Below are 8,921 nucleotides of genomic sequence, written 5' to 3'. Positions count from 1 at the left end.
TGAGTTATGTCATTCAAGTCGGATCACGTTTATACATGTTGTCATAAGACAAGTAGTAGTAAGCAATCACGTGATCAAACATGGCAGCATAACCAAAACATTGTCAGCTCATTTCCATTCATTGCTTAACAAGCTCAATTCAGGTTATTTGGTAAATAACAAGTGTGAAAAGAAAAAAAACAACACCAAAGATTCAGGGTGTCACATTTTATCATCAACACAGATTCCTGAGCTCGCATTAATTTTGTGACGCATTTTAGACTAGACCCTTGCATTCGCATTAAATTCGTGACGCATTAATTTCATGATTTACAGTATTGAGAAAATGTGAAAATTGTTTTGAAAATGTTTAGAAGTGGTAATGTATGATTAATTATTATAAGGCATCTAATTGGATCAGATGGTCAGACTCACTGATTTGGTTGAAGCATCATATCCCAATTGTGTAGCCCATGATAATGTCAATCACACGATTGCTCTAGTCCTCCCAATTCGCCAAACTTTGTGAAAACATTGACATTTAAAGGAAGGAAAACAGTCATGAAACACATTCCGCAAAAGCTTTCTATTCATAGTACAAGTTGTCGAACAACAGTCCAAGGAATATGTTTGTTTGTATTTCCTCAACATGACTTTTAGCAATCATCCAGAGCTCTCATTTGTTGAGTGGAAAATAAGTCCAGAAAATTAAATACCATAACATTTAGTCTGTGAGACATCTAGGAAATTAGAAATGAAGTACATTTGGAGCTGAGAACAACACTTAGGGCTGATGTAGTCTAGACTTGGAAAATCATTGGGACTTGAGTTCGAGTCTTTTGTAAATTGGTTTTTAGATCTGTGATTTCATGATATAATTAGACCATAGGTCTAACACTGTTTGTTGTAGTTTTAGATCATTTTTGCATTTAATTATGTTCCTGTGTTTACAGCATGTTTGTAGTTCACTAAAACCAAGTTGAATGAGAGGTAAGGACATGGCAAAGTATTCAGTATAACCCATTCATCCATCCTTCCATTTGTTCAATCTTGGATTCCATGATACATGTATGTCTGGAGTGTTGAAACTGAAAATGTTGGATAATTTCTACCACCATGACATTATTCAGGTTTTTTATGGCATTATGGTAAACATATTATGATTTTGGATTTGGCATTCATGAAGTTCTAGTGTTAAACATGTTGACATAGCGACACTTTCTACTTCTCAGAAAATGCTGTATGAATATTGGGAAATATATCATATCAGATGGTATTTTGTTATTAGTAATAATAATGCTTTCTTATCTCATCCACTAATGGCGGGATCAGGTGGTCAGGCTTGCTGGCTTGGTTGACACATGTCATCGGTTCCCAATTGCGTAGATCAATGCTTATGCTGTTGATCACTGGATTGTCTGGTCCAGACTCGATTATTTACAGACCGCCGCCATATAGCTGGAATATTGCTGAGTGCGACGTAAAACTAAACTGACTCACTCTTTCAGCAGACATATTAGATTACAGTTGTTTTTAGTTGTAATGTTTTGTAATCTGTGTTATTTGTTTTGAATTGATCCACCTGATATGGTATATACCACTGTGATTCCTGTTTATACTTGTGATATTTATTTTGTGGTGCCAATCTAGAGTATATTATGAGAGCGATGCTGATATTTTCATATATATTTAAGTGTCAGTTGTGTGTTCTGTTAACATTGCATTAGACCACAGTGTTACAGTAGGCTTTGCCCTTCACAGTCTTCTTAGGGTGAAGCCCATTTCTGGTGTCCCCCGCCATGATATTGCTGGAATATTGCTAAAAACGGCGTAAAACCATACTCATTCACTCACTCTTAGGTGAACTTGTTCTTGTCATATAGTGGCTACGACCATTCTTACTCGTGTTGTGACACATTTTTAAACAAAAGACAAGGGGCCATAACTATTGTCATTGTCTCAGACCATCACTGTAGACTATATATTCAATATATCCCTGGCATATAAACTTTTTATTCCCTCCAAGAATACCAATAAACAGAAATGGCACACATTGAACTTGGCTCTATAGTACTGTGATTATGCCTCAGGATGTTTGAAATTTGAGAATATGTATGTATTAATGGCCAGTGTTCAGGTTTTTTGCGATCTCATTCATTGTGATTAATCAGTAGTCTCATGTTTGATTACACATCAGTATTTATTAAACTTCTCTGTAGTCAGAAATTGTACTTTTTCAAAGGATGTTCATTTCTATCAATCGTAACATTTTTCAGCTCTTCCATTCTTTAATATTTTTTTATCTGGTGATCAGATTTTATGTCAGTTGCATTTTATCCATTATCATGTTAATATACTTCCCTGGGTCTGACCAAATCAATTTCTTGTTTAACATATTAGCCATGATGCAAATTATAAAACACCATGTTGATTTACACATATTTTCATAAAATACAAAACAATCTTGAAACAAATAATCCAAGATGTAAACTTGTCTTTTCAACCAAATATTATTTGTTAATATGGTTTTTTACTCTGCAAAGTTAATTGTAAACTTAACCTAAAAGATTAAACTAAATGGTCTGACCTCTCTGGTTTGTTTCAACTTCTATTTCCAAATGGCATTAGTACTGTTGATATCAGGCATTTAATAAGGAACAGGTCCTTTAAAATTATGGAAATAGGGGTTAGGTTTGTGGATTATTGCAAGAGACAGTATATTTTAGGTTGCTAGTTCAGAAGATAAAAGTCTCACTGTGAAAGAGGTGCTAAAAAGTTTATAAGGAATGTGTCCGTTAACATTATGGAGATGGGCTAAAATATTTAAATTATTATAAGAGACAATATATTATATGTTGCTAGTTCAGAAGATAAATGTCACCCTGTGAAACATCTGCTAAACAGTTTATATTCTGTCTTTCAGTGGCATTTAGAAGTTGTACATTGATGTCCAAGATATATTTTTGGATTAAACTTCTTTTTAATTTCTCTCACGACGTTTCGAGACCATTCCAGGTCCCTTCATCAGGTGAACTGGCATTAGTACATATTAGCCATGGCATTAGTTTATATTCTTTTCATGACTTAATATTCAGGTCATCAAGCATGACGAGGAAACATTTTTTTGTAGGAGGTATAATGTATAAAGTTGCTCTGGGTCACCAGGGACACAATGTTCAGTATTTCTTCCATTCTGCTTGTGTGAGTGAATTAATATTTAATGTTGGCATTGTGAGATTCCTGCTTGTTGAACATCAGCTGTAATGTTAACTATGATCACAAAGCCAGTCTAGTTTGTTGTGCTTGTTTGTTATGTTTGTGTGTCATCATTAAACAGTGTTATCCAGATGGCCTTTTTTGTTCTCATTCTTTCACTTCAGACCGCTCTGTGGTGTAGTGGTTAGAGCGTCCGCCCGGAGAGCGGAAGGTCGCGGGTTCGATCCTCGACTGCGTCATACCAAAAAGACGTTAAAATATGGTACTTGTTGGTCCCTGCCTGGCGCTTGGCATTAATGGGTACAACAAGGACTGGTCAGCTCGGAGTCAGTATAATGTGTCTGAGTGGGGTATTCATGCTTCACTGCGGCATGGTATCTCAGTGGGCTAGCACTATAAAACCAGCTTCCGTCTGGGCTAGTACAAGCAGCCGCACATACACATACACATACACACGCATGCACGTCGTCATATGAGCGAAATATTCTCCAGCACGACCTTAAACCCAATTTCACCTCACCTCACCTTTCACTTCATACATAAAAATCCAGGTTAGAACTGGTCTTCAGGAACAATACTTATAGTGAGAGGTAGCTCTGTGATATCAGGACCACCTCCGTGGTGTAGTGGTTAAAGCGTCCTCCTGGAGAGGTAAAATATGGTACTTGTTGGTCCCTGCCTGGCGCTCGGCATTAATGGGTACAACAAGGACTGTTGGGCTCGGAGTCAGTATAATGTGTCTGAGTGGGATATTCATGCTTCACTGCGGCATGGTATCTCAGTGGGCTAGCACTATAAACCAGCTTAAGTCTGGGCTAGTACAAGCAGCCACACATACACATACACACGCATGTCGTCATATGAGCGAAATATTCTCAAACACGAGGTTAAACCCAATTTCACCTCACCTCACCTCACCTCACCTCACCTCACCTGTGATATCAGACTTGCTGATTTATACCATCGTATCCATGTTGTGTGGAGATCGAAGCTTCTGATGTCAGTCTCTAGATTGTCTGTTCCAGAGTTGATTATTTTCAAACCACCCTCATACAGCTGGAATATATATGACTGGTATACTAAAACAAAACATGTACACTTGTGGCCTCCTGAAACAGATACTAGTATACTAAACCATTGCAGCGAAGGGATTCTGTTCCAAATTATGTGACCACTGTAAGGCTTCCCCACGCACACGCACACAGAGGCGTTTATCTGACAAAATTAATTTTTCGAAAGGTTTCTGCGGACATGGTAGAACTCGACCTCAGCTGAAGCGCTCATAAAATCTCCAAAGAAAACGAGAAGCATCCTTTTTTTTAATTAAATAAAACATGGGACCAAAAGGATAGCAACATGTACAGCTACACATTCAATAGCCTTTAAGGTGGAATAATACATGGAGGGACCGCATATCCAGAAAATGTTGATGTGCTTCTCGCTCGTATAATGTTATGTTCACTGAATATAGCAAGTTCTTTTCATTGACAAAAAATCAACCAAGAAAAGAGCAGATGACCTCATTCGGACAGGCACGGACTTGCTAGACAAATAGTGTTTTCTTATAACTTGACTGAATTTGATTAACATGTTTGTAAATGGTAATTGTATAAATAAACACGTTTGACAGGCAGACATTCAATGTTTGGCAGTCATTCTCTCTTGACGTATCCTCTCTATAGGTTAGTTCCGTGGATGGTACTACAACAAAGACTTTACTGGAAATACGTACAACAATAACCACAACTAGTTCATGGAGAGAACCTGCTAACAAAATATTCGTCTAACCCACCACAAACCATTACTCCCACCCCAGCCGCTTTATGCTGGTGTTGATTCACCCACAGGGGCTTGTAACGCTAAAAACTGCCATCAAGGTATATACTGTCACTGACGGGGTCTTAGTACTAAGGCTTGTAACGCTACACACTGCCATCAAGGTATATACTGTCACTGACGGGGTCTTAGTACTAAGGCTTGTAACGCTACAAACTGCCATCAAGGTATATACTGTCACTGACGGGGTCTTAGTACTAAGGCTTGTAACGCTACACACTGCCATCAAGGTATATACTGTCACTGACGGGGTCTTAGTACTAAGGCTTGTAACGCTACACACTGCCATCAAGGTATATACTGTCACTGACGGGGTCTTAGTACTAAGGCTTGTAACGCTAAAAACCGCCATCAAGGTATATACTGTCACTGACGGGGTCTTAGTACTAAGGCTTGTAACGCTACACACTGCCATCAAGGTATATACTGTCACTGACGGGGTCTTAGTACTAAGGCTTGTAACGCTACACACTGCCATCAAGGTATATACTGTCACTGACGGGGTCTTAGTACTAAGGCTTGTAACGCTACACACTGCCATCAAGGTATATACTGTCACTGACGGGGTCTTAGTACTAAGGCTTGTAACGCTAAAAACTGCCATCAAGGTATATACTGTCACTGACGGGGTCTTAGTACTAAGGCTTGTAACGCTACACACTGCCATCAAGGTATATACTGTCACTGACGGGGTCTTAGTACTAAGGCTTGTAACGCTAAACACTGCCATCAAGGTATATACTGTCACTGACGGGGATCTTAGTACTAAGGCTTGTAACGCTAAAACTGCCATCAAGGTATATACTGTCACTGACGGGGTCTTAGTACTAAGGCTTGTAACGCTACACACTGCCATCAAGGTATATACTGTAACTGACGGGGTCTTAGTACTAAGGCTTGTAACGCTACACACTGCCATCAAGGTATATACTGTCACTGACGGGGTCTTAGTACTAAGGCTTGTAACGCTACACACTGCCATCAAGGTATATACTGTCACTGACGGGGTCTTAGTACTAAGGCTTGTAACGCTAAAAACTGCCATCAAGGTATATACTGTCACTGACGGGGTCTTAGTACTAAGGCTTGTAACGCTAAAACCTGCCATCAAGGTATATACTGTCACTGACGGGGTCTTAGTACTAAGGCTTGTAACGCTAAAAACTGCCACGTATATACTGTCACTGACGGGGTCTTAGTAAGACCCCGTATATACCTTGATGGCAGTTTTAGCGTTACAAGCCCCTGTGGATTCACCCCACCTCTTTCACACACCCCACCCCACTCCAACCCTCAACCCCGACCCCTCTCCATCCTCATCACTTGGTGCTTGTGTTGATGGGTCGGACGGGGTTCGAATGTGGCATCCAAGTCTTCACTTCTTTGGCCGATCTGTTGTCGATCACCTTCTGGACAATGCTGGCAAACCGAGGCCTATCGCGTGGAACCTGAAGCAAACAGAACACAAAAGACATTCCACAATAAACGTCTACCTGAGGGGTGAGGAATTCGAGGCTTCATTAGGTTTTATGCATACATGAATTACACATGACCCTCGGGCGTTCGTACCTCGGGTGCCGGAGACACGGTCACCACCCTGGAGTTGTTCCTGACGTGGGTAACGGCTTTTCTCTCGGGCGCATCTTCACAGCTGCAGCATCGTCTACATCTACACCTACAAGAAGTACGTATTTCAGTGAACAAGTATTAATCTGTTTGCCTTGTAAACCGATCTGACAGATTCTACAAAAGCATTACGAGCGCGAAATAATGTTTACGTCATGCTGACGCTCAATACCCATGTTGGCGCTCTATGTCAGATGTGACTCTCTACGCTGACACGCTCTACTGACACTCAATATGTTCACAGTGTGGACATGCGGATACTCTACGCTAACTCTCTACATACACTCACGTGCAAAAGAAACGTCCCCAAGTATTTTTCAACTACCAGACAACACAAGTGCAAACACGAATAGATATGAACGTTTAATATGCTTAAGGAAGGTGTATGTAAAGCATGTGTGACATAAAGAAAGAGAACGTGGTAAACCTAACAGTGGTACAGGGAATGTTGTCACATGGGGGTCGATTGTCTAGTATTCGAGCGCAAGCCAAACCAACAAATGACAAAACAGAGGTTGAAATGGGAAGGCATACCGCGCATGTCCACCCCTTACATCGGTGCATGTCAGAACACGTCGTTGGGCTCAGTGTGTAAGTCTCCTGATCACGTGACTGGGGATCCGAATTAATTCTGTCTATAATGCCTGAGCTAGTGCATTTCTCGTCAATGGAGCGTGTGGAAGCTGTAGAATCCGACGTCCAAGATGGCCCCACAAGTGCTCGGTCGGAGACATGTCAGGGGTTCTTCTGGGCCAAGGCTGGACGGGCACGTTGTTGACGTTGAGAAAGGCCGTTGTGACAAAAGCGGTGTGAGGTGTTCTATCTTGAACCAAGGTTCCTGTATATTGCTGGAGGAAAGGCAGGATATGGGGCCGCAGAACTTCATGAACATACCGACGGACTGCCAGGCTGCCATTGATGATAACAAGGTCGGTGTTGGTGGTCCCACATGCCACCCCAAACCGTCACACTCCCTCTACCATATGGTTCCGTTTCCTGAACTCAACAACGTGCCGTCCGTTCTCCATGCCGGAGGTAGACACGTCTTCGGCCGTCAGTTCTGTTCAAATGGAACGCTGAAAAGGACCCGTTGCTGGTTCCGTTGCTGCCACTGACGAACATTCCTGGCCAATACCAATCTTCGACGTCGATATTCCGGCGGTAACGTCATGCCCCTCAACGGTCTATAGGCTCCGATTTCCATGTTGACGTTGTCGTCTGGACACTGTCCGCTTGCTGACGCGATGACCGAGGCTAAGCACTGATGATGACGTCACGGCGAGGAATCTGTTGCTTAAATGAAGCGTCCGTATATAACGGTCCTCTTGTGGGGTAGTGACTTCCGGTCGACCGCTCCTCGGCCTATCTGCTGTCCGGTCAGCTTGTCTGTAACGTGTGACCAATGTCCCAATCGTTCTTTTTGCACAACCCAGGATTGATCCAACATGTCGTGCGTTGCCCCCAGCTGCAGCATGACAATCGGTCTTTCTCTCTTTTCTGCTGTTAATCAAGGCATGTTCTGCTGGTTCTTCAGATGATTGTGATTGCAAAGAACAGTTTCCAACGTGTTTTATAACCGATCTCCATACGGGTGATTTCCTGCACGTGCAGGAAATTTCACTGAATAAAGTAATTTTCCACGCTTCTGGCATGCAACACGTGCATTGCCTTGGGGTGTCAGACATCTGTGTGTTTGGGCAATGTGTTCCGAACTGTTTTTTCATGTTTTTGGCCATATCCAGCAAATATGATATAATTTATATTTTGGGGACGTTTCTTTTGCACGTGAGAGTATATACTATTCAGACTTTGCTTATTTCATCTTGTGGATCCAATACCCTCTATTGACAGGTGTTGTGTACTTATCAATGACCCGTGCCATGATTTGCAAAATGGTTGATTGGTGCAATGAAACCCATTTTTTATGGTTACTCATGTATCAAGAGCATACGGTTAGCGTAAAGTGGCTGATTTCCTAAAGATGTGTTACCATAGCATTATTTATCAGTTTTAAATGGATACAATTTCAAGTTATAAATCTACGTTTAAGTAAATTTGCGAATTTTTGTGATCCTTAACAAAGTGTGAGCAGTATATGCTGACACTCCATGCTGACGCTTTATCTGACGTTCTAAGCTATTACTCTATGCTGACGTTCTAAACCGACGTTCAATGCTCACATGGAACAGATAGCAGCGACGATGAGGGCACAGATCAGGAGGAGTATCATCCCCACCACCACGCACACCAGGATGACAGACCAC

This window comes from Haliotis rubra, unplaced genomic scaffold, assembly GCF_003918875.1.
Source record: "Haliotis rubra isolate DU_JTF1 unplaced genomic scaffold, ASM391887v1 Scf312, whole genome shotgun sequence".
In the NCBI taxonomy this organism is placed as follows: Eukaryota; Metazoa; Mollusca; class Gastropoda; order Lepetellida; family Haliotidae; genus Haliotis; species Haliotis rubra.
This window is presented reverse-complemented; position numbering follows the sequence as displayed.